The sequence below is a fragment of the Nymphalis io genome, chromosome 17 (assembly GCF_905147045.1).
Source record: "Nymphalis io chromosome 17, ilAglIoxx1.1, whole genome shotgun sequence".
Taxonomy (NCBI): Eukaryota; Metazoa; Arthropoda; class Insecta; order Lepidoptera; family Nymphalidae; genus Nymphalis; species Nymphalis io.
Window position 1 is genome coordinate 6395345 of NC_065904.1, and position 15206 is coordinate 6410550.

Consider the following 15206-nt stretch of genomic DNA (forward strand, 5'->3'; position numbering starts at 1 on the left):
TTTAGTCTTACTTTTCTTTTTTTTAACTTTAATTATTAAATGCTGCAAAATGCTTTACCAAATTCCACCGCGTCTTAGTAGGTTAGACGTAAACCCGCTATTTAAAATGTTATATTTATTTTGTATTCGTATTTTACGTAAATGTACAATTATTACAACGATAAGCAAACAGGCGCCTTTTACTGGGGACGAATTCATAATGAGTTAATTAATGTTATTAATTGTATTCATTAATACCTAAATATACAATACAGTGTTGTTTATTGTGTTATATAGGAGGATGCTGTCTTAATAGTTATAAATAAATGTGCAGTAATATATGAGTAATTCTATGTTTAACCCATTCTCATGCAAAACATGATAGCTTCGATGACGAACGCTTTGATTATTCTCTTCGACCCCGACTTTCTGAACTAATGTGTATTATTATTATTATAAAAAATACAATATTCCTGTGATATATTCTACGGTCGGTTGCCTTTGTGCAGGACCCTTTCGATGGGTTCAATGAACTCTTCATTCTACCATCAATTTTAATACATTGTATTGCTTAGTTAATTAGTGCAATTCGAGGCACAGAATATATAATATCCTACACCTTATTCCAATCGTAGTAGGAATAAGGCTAAACAAACTGTAGACTTACAAATTGCATGCGATTTTCTAATTGTTCTGCTGAATTATGCACTACAAACAGTTCTTGATTAATTTACCTTTATTTATAATACAACAGTATTCCATATAACTAGATATAACCATGATATCGTGTCAATTCGATCTCAAAGTTGTTTATTTGCGTAACTCCTCTTGTGATTGGCTATAGATTCTCTGATTTTAGTCGCAGGGTACGAAGTGTTTTGTATTTTTTGCAGTATATGGGTGAATAACACCACTAACTAACAGGAAGCTATCAATCAATGACTATATACATAATTTTATTAAATTAAAACAAAGAAAAAAATCATAAAAGTGTAACGATACCAAAGAGTGTCAAGACCTTTCATTACAATAATTATTATAAATGTGACAAAAAGGTAGGCAGGTGTTGCATTAATTATTAATGAAGGTTACATTCAAATTCTTAAATAATAATTAGCCGTATTTTTTCTAAATTATTTATGTAATTATTTGTATATAAATAAACGTTACCTAATAGTTTTTGTTAAATTAACGTTTTATGAATGAAATATAAATTGTGCAATTACTTGAATATTTTTTTGTAATCAATACAGATTGCTAATGCTATTATTGGCATTGTAAAATAAGCAAAAGGTCGAAGGTATACGACATTTGCACGAGATAGATATTTTTGATGTGCGTGTGTGAGTGTCTCTACGTGTTGATTTCACACACAGATAAACTTGCCACAAACAAACGGTTAAATATGAGCGATATAGATAAATAACTCGCTTACAGCTAAATTTTATTTTAATTTTATATTTTTTTAATTAAATTTTATATTTAATTTAATATTAAATTTTACTTATTTTTTATTATCAAATTAAAACATGAAGATTTTGAAAAGATTTTAATAATTGTTTGAGAATTATTTATAAAAAGACAATACAATCAATCAAAAATTAAAAATTGCCTATTTAAATTGTAATTTGGGTGACCTGAAAGTTTATATAGTCTGTAGACTGTACAACGTTCAACGTTACAATGTTGAATGTATTGTAACGTGTACCCTGACCGACCCTAGTAACATGTATTGATCGACTTGTATTTACAAGGTGAAAACAAGGGGTAAGCCTTACGATTACAGTCTGATAGTCTACTTAGAGATATTTATTTTGTATTTCGATACGACCTACTTATATTATAGACTGCCTCGATGTCTAGTGACTTGATGTTAGGCCGAAGACCCGGAGAGCCTGGTTTCAATTCCCAGGTCGGGCCTATAAAAAGTTTTTGGGTTTTTCTGTTGAAATTTCTCAGTAGCATCTCTCTTGAGATTGGCCGCCGTGGCCAAAATCGATCTGGAGGTCATTATTATTATTATTATAGCTTTTCTGTAAATTAATAAAAAAACCTTGCGTGAAAATCTAAATTTTTTAAAAAGGAAGTTTTATATAACAACTTACGATGTATACCATTCATAAATTACTATACTTATTTAACTTATACATAATTTAAAATAAATTAGAAATTGATTTTAGTAATTTTATTATCACAATAATATTACAGCGATAAATTTATTAAATTATTATCTTAATGTATCCATTAGCAGATTAATATTATAGAAAGCTATAGAGTCAGAGATGTTATGTTTTAATTATTAGAAATATAAAAAAACGGAACAATGACAATGAATTGCATGTGACAGGTGAAGAAATTAAATTAAGCAAATATTTCTAAATCGGTCGTTTTTTCATTTAAATATGACGTAAATATTTGATATCATCCATATTCACGTGTAGCACGTGATCTGGTAAATTTTATACTAAATTATAAGAAAAGCGTATGACAAAATTATTTCCATAAAATCATGTAGACATATAAAAACTTCGTCGGTCACATTATAACATGAAAGCAGTCTAGTGTGACTTGAATAGAGATTCTATGCCCGTTCATTGTGACAGTCAATTGCGACACGCCATGTTGCAAAAAGGTTTTTGTACCTGTTGTATTCCATGGTATACGTATATGTATACAAAATTGAGCAAGTACATAAGCGAGTAACATAGAGTGTTAAGCCCGTGTTGTAAAGCGACAAGTGACACTTTTTTACTTTTATTAGTTAATTTCATACATTATCTACAATAAATTTGATATGATTAATCGTTTTTTTTTTAAATATTCTATCTTTATTGCCCGTACAATCGGTTAATGACAATGTTTAATGGGTTTGTAAATAAGTACCTATTTATTAAAATTATAAGGAAACACCTTTCCAGAGCACAATCTTATATATGTTAATAGATCTGAAATCGTGGGTATTATGATCTCGAGATAAATAAATTGTTTGGTGTAGGCAAGTTTACGTCATTCTGAATAAATGTAGGTGTAGTGGATCAAATCTGTATAGTAAAATCTTGAAGTCTAGACAAAGTTTACGAGAATTGCATTTGCAAATTATAGCTTTGAAATTGTTTGTCTTAGAAAGTACGAGACACACGACACACTTATTAACTTACATAAGTCAAATGGTATTACACAAAAATATATAATAATTATATATTGGTGTTTTTTAAATAAGACTAACATTTTTAAGCAAATAAATCAGTCTTATGAAGTCAAACATAGCGGATTTTTTATTTTAATATACATTTAGAGCTCTTTTGCAGAGAATAAAATTTCATCAATCAAAGATAATTTACTTTAATAAAGTATGTTCTTAAAATGTTTATAAATAAATAACAGTTAACTTTCATAAATTATTATTAGTAAATAATAAGTCGTTTAGTATTTGTAGTAGTTATGTAGCAAGCGAGTACGTGACTGGGATGGCGCCTAGGCGATAAACTTAGTTTATAGGCATTCGCAACACGTTTCAATTCGAATTTATTCGACATGCCTGATGATAGCTACAGTACATTTCGAGTCACGTGAATATATTTTTGGTATTTATGAAACAAAAATAAGTTTTGTGTAACGTTTTAATATTGTTTTTAAATTATTGAAAAGTATATCTTTTCAAAATTATTGTTATAGTAAATTATAATAGCTGTAGGTAAATGTCAAGCCATTGTTTATGACTATGTATTAACAGCATCAATTCTTATCACGAATTAAGTTCAACACTTAACCACTTGTCGTGATTAAAAATAATTGTCTTAATAATGGCGTAAAGGGCTCAATTAATTATACACTTGGACAAAGGATACGCTACTTTAGTTTTGTCAGAGGCGTTTAGAGAAACTATCTAGAAAATTATAAAAAGATTTGTTTCAATAATTGTATTGTACATTAATGTTGTAAACAGTACCAGGAATTTAATGAATCTTGAAGTTATTTAACTACAATTTAATAACAAAAATATCATATCAGTCATAACTGTCATTTTTAATGTTTCCGCGAATAAATCTTTCGAGCGGTTTGAATCATGTTGTTTTTTATTTGTTTAATATAATTGGAGCCATCTGTTGATCTCACGATGCGATTTCTGTCGCGAATTTCGTGACGTATGATAATCACGATCGTTCCGAGAAAACATTTCGCGATTTACATTCATTGTATGTTAATACTGCGGTGGGAGTCGAGCGAGACACGATCAACTTTTCAATAACACACATGAACAGTAATGTTTGATATCGTTTTTCTATGCTAAATTATTAAATTTCATGCCATAGATCTCTATACGTGTGATAACGTTTTTGTTCCAGTATTCATTTTTGTTAATAAATACTTTCGTTTTCTATACTAAAGTTCCGCCTAACCTCACCAATTAATCAATTTAAATAGCATGTTAAAAAAATAGTACATAAGGGATAGTAATAATTACAAAATTATAGGTGATTTAAAATCCGTGAAATTGTTGTATTGTTGTATGAATACATATGATTGTAATGTATGTTGGACATTTAATTGAAAGTAGTTGATTGTAATTAACTTCTTCTCGACATAATTATACGAGATTACGAATGGCTATAAATTGAATTTAATTCTATAAAAATACGATAAAAATATGCTGGTAAAAAAATATCACTTGAAAACATAACTTTTATGTTGATTTTGATTTGAAATGGTTTGTTTAGCAATTTATGTGAATTTATATTTCATTTTAATTAAACATATATTCTATTGGTGAAAAGTCACAGCGAACAGCTAGTTTTATATAAATCCCTTTTTAGTAAGCAACAGGACGCATCTGTTTATTCTAATCAGTTGCATTATGTCACCAGTTTTACAATGTACTTCGTTTTACAAATCTAGCGGTTTTATACAATTGGTGGCCACAGTGAGGTTTATAGCATTTTAACAAGTTGTTGTTTAAGAGTGATAGAATCTTTCAGTGTTTGAGCAATAAAAAGTAATAAGCAAAGTGGACGTCGCCCACTTCTTCTTCAATTGAGATTGAGCTATTACTGAATTGACCTTCTCCGTCTTACCATATGCGTATCATTTATTAGACAAGCACCAGATAAGATCTGTTCTCGCGCGTTTTTTTGGATTTTACACATACATAGATAAAAAATATATATCCGGGAATCCGGTTATTTGTGATAATTTATCTTCAATAAATTTACAAAGAAACTTTTAAATAACCGGTTCTTATTTTCTTCTATTTATGATTTGGAGAAAGTTTTATTATGAATGTTAAACAGAAATGTTTATTACAGATAATAAATACTGGATAGATTTTGGTGGGATTGTTTTCCTTGACGTTCCGAGATTACAGAGTGAAAAAATTACGATTTTCGGTGAACCGTATTGGGTTCAGTTCAGTTTACTACCATGCGTTTGCGAGGTTTTAATTGACTTTTAATTGTGAACTGTCATTTGACAAGTTGTTACAACAAATTTAGTTATATTCAAGAGGTTTTTCACAGAGATAAGATAACTAAATCACTGTTATAAGCGTTAATGAGCACGTTTTAATATGCGCATAACCTTTTAATAACTGTAGGTTACACTTGTTTACCTTTAAAAGCGGGAAAGAAAAAAAAAATTGTAGACTGTTCTATTATGAACTCGTCCATAGTAGAATACCTAGTTTGAGCAATTATTGAACGAAATTAAGCTTAGAGGATTATTGGCTGTGACTTCACAGGCTGCGGGTAACAAAATCGGCAAGTCAATTAGAAAGACGTGACGTTGTACCGACCTCAGTGAGCTATTCGCGTCGGTGATCTCATCGTGCCCACGTCCTCGCTTAAACTCGTTTCTGACTTGTTTACTTCATGTAAAACTTAACGTTTCAAGCCAGGTCGTTCTGCACTCTTACGTCATCTTTGATATACGAGGATACATTTCCTTTTTTTTTTGCATTCCGAAATATAATCGGCGTTTTCGAAGACGTGTTATTATATATATATTATAGTTGTGTGATATTTACGTGTTTTAGGTGAATAGGATCCTGTTTTTATGTGATATCTGGATTTTCCGTTATATATTACATATTTTTTTCCGATTCTGATATTGTTTTACAAAAAAATCATGCCTGGTATAAATAAATATTACGACAATTTAATAAATAAGTTTAATTTTATTATATTAGAACATACTGTTTTTACATAAATAATACATAAATTTGCTTTCTTGATGGTGGTTTAACTTGCAAAACAAAAATTAGCTATTGTTCGACTATTGATCTGAATATTAATTTACTTGAATAATTTAAAACAGATTAAGAATCAATAATATGAGTTGATAGTATTTAAAAAAATAAATTGAAACAATACATTTTGATAAAACTGAGCATTTCGATCAAGGTAATGGAGAAATCAAAGTCATAGGTAGGGTAGGTAAGGCTATTAATATGCATCTGCTTATTAAAATTCAACATTTTTCTTTACTTTGCCGGATGTAATTACTTCCCAGAACTTGATCATTATTAGCGACACTTTAAAATGGAGTAATACAAATTGTGTTTTGTTTTTTTTTAATCAACCGTTCAATTTCTGACTAGGAAATATTACTTTTAAGAAAATCAATTGTGTAGTTTTAGTTTTCATCGACATCGGACCCGAGATTCCTTTGAGTATTTTTTGTTATCTCTCATTGTTTCGGATTTAGTCAAAGAAATCAGGCAATTTGAAAAATTCATATAGGCAAAAACCAAACACCATAGACGGTATAAAAAGTGTTTTTTACTCTTAGCTTCTGTCAATGTTAATGAACGAAACTGTACGATGGTAAAGTACGGACTTTTGTAAAATATAGTATATTATTAAAAACGAAAGAAAAATCTGTTTGATGTTATCATTGGAAACAAATTTAGAGTGTGTTGAGTAGTATTCAACGAAAAAACATAATAATTATATTGTATGTGTTTCTTGTGATGTTATTTTATCAAATTGCACACGGCAGAGATTATATTTTATCATACAAAGGATTTGGTGAATTCGTATAGCAATACGTGTGTAGCAAACACGGTGATTATGTGATAAATTTTATCAATTGGATTTATTTATGCATTTTAATTTTATCACATTCTTGAGCAAAAAGCAGTATTCAGTAAGAATGATAATTATACATTTTTGGATAAATAGAATTTGTTTTTAATTGAATACTAATGGAAAAATTGAAGCTGAAAGAAAGAATGTAAGTTAGCAATGTAAAATTAAATTACATGCTGAAAATATAATTTGCAAAACACTTTTAAAGCAAACACAGTAGCGCTTATTCGGCTTAAGACATGAATTAAGTTGGGACTGTCAAAGATTAACTTGCGATTTTAGCTTTTATTATCTACGTTGCAAAGCCGAGAATTGTATGAATTGCAGTCAGTAGACACTATTCATTTATTATCATTCAAGTCGTATAAGGCCAGTAAAAAGATCGACCTCAATATTCTGCAAATGGAAAGTTGCTGCGGGAGACAATCCAAAAATGGGTTGAATTACTGAAATAAGAATTCAAGTAGCTTTTAAATGCATGAATATTTGTATGTTCAGATATGGTGTTGTCCGAATGTTTCTGTTTTTTTAATTTAAATACATCTGAAATAAAAGTCTTGATTAAGGTGTCAGACTTCTATAGGAATAGGATAAGGAAAATTTGATTATTACGGAATTTAATCTCTGCATTTAAACTCCCTAACCTGTACCAAAAATCAATAGATCACAGCGCTAATTTTAATCACATACACGTTACGTAGGTAATAATTAAGTATAGTTTTATAATTACTATATATTATCTATTAAATTTGGAATGTATGATTCTATTAATATTTTGAAATATGACATACCTAATAATAATGCCAGCCAGCGGATATATAAATGCGGAAACTTAACATAAAATAATATTACATTATAAATATAACCTTGAACTATTCATCCTCTTCTTTGAAACTATTAAATTATTAAAAGGTCATCATTGCTAATTTGTTTTTGCTTTAATTGCCTTCAATTTCCTGGAAGTCAATAACAATATACATTGTCTCCCATTATACTCGAGATTTGATTCTATTAATAGAGTCTTACATCGATTGCAAGCCGCAAGTGGTTGACATTGATACACTGTAAACTATCCTATAAAACTTCATTGCCCACTTGCTTGCTGATATTTCGTACGTCGTGAAATTTTACGTACTATAGACATATTTATATATTTTTTATACATTATTTTCCTATGATACAAATATATATCATATTTTCATATATATTAAAAAGCAAAGACTTGATTTCTTAACTGACTGAATATCAATTATCAAATCATAGCTTAAAGTGTAATAGAGACTTCAAATTTAGAGGAGACAAAGTTCCATCCAGTAAACTCTTTTCAATTTTAATTACTTATCCCTTATAACCAAGAGAAAAAGGTAAAGACGTAACTTTATACAAAAGGTTCGCGATAAAACACATATTTTTTTTTTAACAGTGGCTGGACTTATAATGTCATTATTATGAATTATTATTATTATTTGTAAAATACGTTACACTCGTTAACTTCTTTATAACAAATACTTATTAAGGTTATCTTCTAAAATATTATATCTGTGATAAGATTATCTCGGGTACATACGCTATAAACCCATAAAATATTTGCCGATACCAATTTTTATTTGGTAGGATACATCCATTGTTCTCTAACGATTTACTTATAATTACATATGGACATAAAATAAATTTTAAAACATTTTAAGTATATATTTAAAAACTTGTAGCTTGTAAAATTGTTAAATAACTTTTTCTCAATAATGCAACGTCGTAATATTATCTATTGATTGAAATTGAATACGTTTGAATACTGTTACGATTAAAATTTAACGGTAAATATAATTAATCTGACTTTAAGTTGGCACAGAAAACCAAATGGCTTATAAGCTAGTGAGAGCTGGTATTATCGTGTAGGTGTTGCATTATAAGCCAGTCACAACCGTAGAAGGTCGTCGACCATATGGTCTGTCGAATCATGCACAATAAAATCATAATAAAAATCTGTGATTATATTTAATTATTCTTTGTCTTGATTTAACTTAATATTATAGAAATGACAGTTACTTCTTTTTTTATAGTATAAGAAAGGCGGACGAGCATATGGGCCACCTGATGATAAGTGGCTAGGTAAGATAATAGGCTTTGTAAGAAATGTTAACCATCGCTTAAATTGCCAATGCGCAACTAAGGGACTAAGGGACATAAAATCTTAGTTTCCAAGGTAGGTGGCGCATTGGCTACGTAAGCGATGGTTGACATTTTTTACAATGCCAATGTCTAAGGGCGTTTGGTGACCACTTACCACCAGGTGGCCCATATGCTCGTCCGCCTACCTATTCTATAAAAAAAAAAACTAAGATGTTATGTCCCTTGAGCCTGTAATTAAATACACTGGATCACCCATCAAACCGAAACACAACAATACCAAGTACTGCTGGTTTCCCGTAGAATACCTGATAAGTGGGTGGTACCTACCCAGACGAACTTGCACATAGCGACCACCAGTAAACTTCTTCTTAGTTTTACGTAAATTAACTATACGTAAAACTTATTATATTTTGTAATTACAAATATAAAAAAAAATGTATATTTTTTTTATATTATGATAGTTATTTAAATCGTTTTTAAAGTAGTTACTTAATACAAAAATAATCCAAATTTTATAAGTTTTGCGTTGATATATGTTCGGTGGTTGATGTAATCATGGCCACGATATTAAATTATTTCCGCCAGTTGATTATTTTGCACTTGAAAGCAACAATGGGTCACCTTGGTTACCGCGTTGCGTGGGCAACGGTAATACTTTTAAGGCATTAAAGTAATGGTAGCATAAAAATGCATTTTTATTATTATTATTATCTATAATAGTATGAATATATCTTGGGTGATCTGATGGTTAGCCTGCCGCATATCAATAGTACTATAAATAAAATAAATAAGCAATATTAACTATTGCGAAATAGTCATTTATACGTTCAGCGAGCCATAAGAAAATAAGGTGTTAGTTCTTGCAAATGTAGTTAAAATGGCTTACTTACCGTTAAGCAAAACAGCAATATGAATTGTCGTTTAAATGAAGTCATCATTGACTTGATTTTAAACCTACCCAAGTTATATAAAATACCTAATAACGTTTGTATTTATTTAACTGTAGTACGATTTAACACACCTACGTCTACCTACGTTAAATACATAGTTCAAACTTCCCTTTGTCAATAGACTATATCAAATGTTATGATAACTATTTTTGGATTGTTGTACAAATAACGGCTTATGTCTTTTAAAAAATCAATGAGTATAAATATTAATCTGGAAATGATTTCGTGTTGTTGTTGTTCCTAAACAATTGAGGCAGTGGAACAATTAAAAAAATTATTTTTTTGCTTTCAATTCCAATGTATGTAAATTATAATGAATTAGCACTTTTCAACGTAAGTTAAATAACTTTATCGTTAATATTGTAATGTAATAGATTTCGGAAAGTAATCTAATGTTATTTTCATTTTGGTATTTGGTAATTTGAAAGTAATATAAATATATATTGTTTGATTTTTATTAAAAATAACGCCATAATTCGTTTCACCATACTGACATTAAGTTGAATTGCCGATGACCTCTTATTTAAGATTTCGAGTGAAATGTTAAATAATTATAAAAGTTAATGGAGGTTGGTTTATAGACATTTATATAAAACTAGCTATTGTCCGGAATGTGTTACAATGGCTCTTTTTGTAAACAATTATCCGGTACAACTTGCACTCAATCACGGAACTGTCGACAACTAAGTGCTACAACTCAATCGGATAAACAGTATATCCTAGGTACCTACCTAAACTTTATAATGATATGATGGAATGCATATGAAAAAAGACACATTCATCATTGTCATCATTCATACTATATATATTATTTATAAGTCTGTACAATCTTTGTCAAAGAAAAATTTTAGTAGTTCTAAAAGTTGTTTTTTTTTTATCGTATGTGCAATAGTTTTTCCATTCTCTTTTGACGACTTACACCTTAAACACACACACATATATTCTAAAAGTAGGCAAAGCTAGAAGAATCTATGCATTTTCAATGCATTGTGATAATAACCATTAAATATTTAAAACCTTTTTTGTTGACTGTACTAAGTTCTTCTCACGACGCCGACGTTCCGCGTCGATGACCGTGGCTCCTCCGTCTTACAAAAATGGTAATGCGAATTCACCGAAATAATAATTATTTACATCGTGATAAGAATCACTATCTATAAGTACATCTGGGTAGAAAATGAACACATATTATATGCCTGACACATATTTCAAATACATTCGTGGTATTTTTTATAAAATGAAATAATTGCAAGATTGTTGTAGTCAACAAATCCCTATATATTGCATTTCACTATTAATTAAATGTTTACGGATGTTATTTAAGGGTTTATAAATAAAACAATGCTTAGGCAGCATACAGGAACTCTTTCGAATGCCAAATCAATGATGATTGAGGTGACATCTCTATCTGTCATCATTGACAGAAAGAGAAAAATCAGTGTTTAATCTGTGCTTACACCGTAACAGCCTGTGAATGTCCCACTGCTGGGCTAAAGGCCTCCTCTCCTCTTTTTGAGGAGAAGGTTTGGAGCTTATTCCACCACGCTGCTCCAATGCGGGTTGGTAGAATTCACATGTGGCAGAATTTCAGTGAAATTAGACACATGCAGGTTTCCTCACGATGTTTTCCTTCACCGTAAAGCACGAGATGAATTATAATCACAAATTAAGCACATGAAAATTCAGTGGTGCTTGCCCGGCTTTGAACCCACGATCATCGGTTAAGATTCACGCGTTCTTACCACAGGGCCATCTCGGCTATATAGTGCTTACACCGCTGAACAATATTTGTAAGTAGGTAAGTGTGACTCTCTTCACTGCAACAACTCTAATTTTAAAAATACTTCTGTTGACATTTCGATTTGTATGCCTAGAATTCTTTGCAACTAATTTGTTGTACATTACGAGTACATACAATACTAATTAAAAAAGTACACATATATATGTATATTTTTAGTACTATTAATATTTATGTTTTTCAAGTTTGGTATGAGACAAGTGAAGAAATTCAATAGGATTAGTAATACGTTTTAAAAAATATTTTTTTATTATTGGAATTTACTAAGATGATTTTGTAATCATATAAAAAAAAAAACAAAACATTTCTTAAGAAGTGTATTAATCACACTCACGAAATCTCGAGTCTGGTTGAGTAATATTCCCGATATAGTTAGGACCAGGCGTTAGTGCCTGACTCACAGTGGAGAGCATCTTGCAAAACAATCAATTGGTTGTTTGATAAGGTTCAATGTATTCAACATATAAACTAAGGATAATATAAACATCAGCAAAGTCATATGACATTCAGGAAATGTGTCCATGTCCGTATATTATCTTCAAAGGCAACGGTTTCGATTTTAATCCAATAAGCGCGTCTTGTAATTTTTGGCGTATGTAAATGCCTGAGAACAGATTCTTACGTATGCATATATTATACTTTCTCACTGTGTTTTCTGTCACCACAGTTACATTAAGTATTGCATAAACGAACTTAATCTCTTGAAAGTTACAAATCTTTTCCATATTTGAACTTTGTTAATTCATCGATAGAATTTTGAACTATGTTATTTATTCGAATTAAAAATAAAATGCAGGACATGACTAAAGTCACACACACATACATATATTGTTTCGTCAATCTTGTGTGTTTGTTTTCATGGATATAAGTATATAGCCTTAAGTATAATGTAACCCTGCAAGATTGCAAGCATATGGATATTTTTATTGCTATTTTATTATCCACTTAACTTGCAGATGCATTTACACTTTAAGTATAGGCTTATGTCATCAATATTAATGCATATATGTATATAACTTTGCACTTAATTTGATACCTATATTTTCCCGTCTTAAATGGTATTAACTTCCTCCTATTTTACATACAAATGTCAACAATAATAGTTATTTTTTGTATAAAATACAACTTTTACTTTAAAACAGAAGGTTAGCTATGTTATTTAATTTAACGTTCAAAGATACGTAATAATTTATTATGGTTCGCATATTTTGTCAAATTTCGATTAAATGTATACTTGAACAAAATGGTAAATTTTGCGACAACGGCTCGAAATACATATATTTTCTAAACTGTTTAATTTTCTGTTTTTTTATAAACATAAAATAATTAATATATTGCATAGTTTATTTCACCATCTCTATGTTTGGTAGCAATGTTGCCAACATAATTACTAATATCGTTACATATACATTTAAATCAAATTAATAGATAATTGAGTGTCGTCACTCGTCAGTCGTCAGTCAGAAATGTAAAGCAGATAGTTGCCGCCATTTTGACAAACTCGTTGCATGAACTGTATTTACATAAAAGTTGACATAAATCTATGAAGTTGTGGTTTTTTTTTTCTGGTAATTTAATAACATATTAAAAATAAAGTTATTACTAAAATATACTATTTGTATATAAGTATTAAATATTGGCATCTTAAAAATCAGCGCCGTCAAAAAACAAGAGAAGAGAAACATTTCAATATCCGTAATATTAGTTAGATAATATTATTCCTTTACGGGCATTTTTTGGGATTAATCGTACAGCCTTATTCTATATCTATCTAGTCTATTAAATTAAAAAAATACGAAGATATTATATATATTATCCTATTTGTACAAGAATAGCGAATTATCATACCTATTATGTAAATATGATGTCACCGCACGGTTTTTAATTATTTTGGCAACGAACTCTAATAGATAATATGGCGTTAGAAATTCATAACCGCGACCATTGATACGAACGTAAACCTATCAGCAATCAATGTTCAAAATTGTCTGTGTTATAACTAACGTTACTAAAGTTTTTTTTACATAACATTGTGATTAAAGCTGTTTTAATTAAGTGTGTGCTTGAAATGAGAGTTTCAATTCAAAAGGAATGTTGACAATTAAAAGGTCTTAACAATAATTTAATAAACATAATTAAATTTACTGATAGGCAATTACAGAAACCGACACACCATGAAAATAGTATTTCTATTTTTTTTAATTACTGAATACAATATGTTTTTATACTATTCGTTTTATAAATTAATTGTTGTTGTTTTTTATTTGCATAAGTTCATAGATAATCACAAAGTAATATTAATCGTGTTATTAGTTTACAAAGAAAGATTAAGGACATGTTTGATTTCCATTGCTAGGCGACAAATTATATCAAAGGTAACACACACATACTACATACCCATCGAACAACCTTCTAAAACGAAAAACATAACCGTCATCCATTTAGTTGATAGTTAATCAATAACAATATACAATAGATAATATATATATATATATATATATTAGAGAGAGATTTTTTTATATGTTTTCTTTCTAACAAAAATATCGACAATTGTCACTATGATTTTATCGATATCAAGACGAATAATTAATTTGACAATAATTTCAAGTTATTTAATTGTGACGGTCCGTATACTTATAGTAGAAAAGTATCCATATATTTAAGTATTCATTTCTTTAATAAATATAATTTCAGTGAATTGATCCTTATAAGACGACTGTTGTTGAGTCAGCGCTATATCGGGACTAAGAACCGCCCACTTGGGTTCTGAAACTCTTTGTTCTCACTAATGAATCAATCTTACTCATTTTAGTATGTGTATTGATATTTTTTATAAAATATTTTCATTTCTTTAACTAGTGCAATGAGTGACATTACGTAATAACAAGAATTAATTGACATTTCTTTAAGGAATTTAAATAGTAATATAGTTGTTTTAATAAATATTTTATTAATGCTACAATAAAGTAGTCCATATTAAAAAAAAAAAACAAGTAATGTAAAAGGTACACATAGTGACCTAGATTTGCTATTCTTTTTTTTAAATATTTTAGATAAATAATGGTTTCAGCTGTTAATATGACGTATTAACATTTTGTTTGGATTGAATATGCAATGAGAATAAATAAACAAATCAATATTTAGGCTTAGTAATAGAAAATTTAAGTTTCAATAGAAAAGTAACATTGTGCGGCAACAACGTCCAATCATTACGGCAGTAGGTACCTAATTCGCGTCGCGAAGCGGTACGCTGCGAGTTCCCTTTCG

At 29.3% G+C, this 15206-nt stretch overlaps 1 protein-coding gene across 50 annotated transcripts in view; it reads left to right on the forward strand.

The window, feature by feature from the left end:
• Positions 1–15206, forward strand: part of LOC126774802 (titin) — a 32918-nt gene that overhangs the window by 7265 nt on the left and 10447 nt on the right. The gene's annotated exons all lie outside the window — the stretch shown is intronic.